Source organism: Myotis davidii, unplaced genomic scaffold, assembly GCF_000327345.1.
Source record: "Myotis davidii unplaced genomic scaffold, ASM32734v1 scaffold265, whole genome shotgun sequence".
NCBI classification, from domain to species: Eukaryota; Metazoa; Chordata; class Mammalia; order Chiroptera; family Vespertilionidae; genus Myotis; species Myotis davidii.
Window position 1 is genome coordinate 2,816,777 of NW_006296627.1, and position 1,114 is coordinate 2,817,890.

General features: G+C 67.4%; 1 protein-coding gene across 4 annotated transcripts in view; it reads right to left on the bottom strand.

Annotated features, from left to right (window-relative positions):
* The window catches only part of TP53I11 (tumor protein p53 inducible protein 11), a 23,306-nt gene extending 22,343 nt beyond the window's left edge, over positions 1 to 963 (bottom strand). The window contains exon 1 of one of the 4 annotated variants that reach the window (XM_015569513.1): positions 880 to 963. The gene's annotated coding sequence lies outside the window, so the exon portion shown is untranslated. Of the gene's footprint in view, positions 1 to 617; positions 738 to 879 lie in introns of those variants that run through there. The other 3 variants (XM_015569511.1, XM_015569512.1, XM_006772249.2) reach the window with 3 other exon arrangements.
* Positions 964 to 1,114: the final 151 nt, after the last annotated feature.

Genomic DNA, 1,114 nt, shown 5'->3' on the forward strand with positions numbered 1-1,114 from the left:
AGTTTGTCTGAAGGAAATCAACCAGGAAGTGCGCAGCGGTGGGGCTGGGGCGGTGGAGCCCGGAGGCAGCCTTGGCTCCGGAGGAACCTCCGACTTAACGGCCTCCGCCACGCTCCTGCTCCTGCCCCGCCCCCAGCGCTCCGCTCCAACCGAGAAATACGCTCCCCTAGGGAGGCAAGGAGGCAGGCGTGGAACCGGCACTGGTTGGGGGCGTGGAGAGTGGAGCGAGGGCGCCCAAAGCGAAAGCCAGGCTCCGCTGGGCGCGCTGGGGATGGGCGCGGCGTCCCAGGCGGTTCCTCTACAGACGCGCAGCATAGGTGCGAGCTTTTTGCCGACAGCCGGGGACCCATCCACCCAGCGCCAAGCCCAAGGCCCCACACTGCCCCCCTTCCAGCTGAGCGCGCGACTCGGAGGAGGGTGGGGGAGGCGCGCTGGTCTCCACCTGTGCCTGCCCCACCCCGCCCCCAATAACTGGGGCTGAGGCAGGGGTTCCGTTTCTGCCCGCTTCGTCCCCCCACAGCCCCCCAACCCCAGTCTGGACACCGAGATCCTTTACAGCCTTGCTCCTCGCCCCCTCCAAGGTGTCCTTTATCTCCCAGCTCCAGCCCGTCACCCACTTTCTAAGACTCCAGGCGGGGAGCTCCGGGCTATGGGCGCCTCCGGGTCCCCTGGCCCAGGATCCCCGCTCCCAGGGCCCCCTGAACCAGAAGGTAGAGCCAGACCTGTGGGCTGCGGGAACTCTGCCATCTCCTTCCGGGGCCCTGCCCAGGCGAAGAGGGGAGGAGGGGGATTCGCAAGTTTTTGCCGCGCGCTGCCCGGACCCGGGAACAATGGCAGGTTGGGGATGGGGGCAGAGGGGGAGGGGGAGGGGACAGAGACCTGCGCGCGAGGGCAGAGTCTGACTCCTGCGAGGGGAAAACTGCTCTTCGCTCCCTTCCTCTCTGGCTCCGAAGCAAGAGCGAGAGCCCGGGACGGGAGGCTGAAGGCGAAATAAACAGTCCAGGAGAGAAAAGAGAGGAGGAGAGGGAAGCCGATCAGAGGGAAGGGCAGCGAGCCGAGAGCGCGGAGGAAAGGAGCAGAAGGGCTGCGGGGTGGCTCCTGGGGGAGCCAGGGA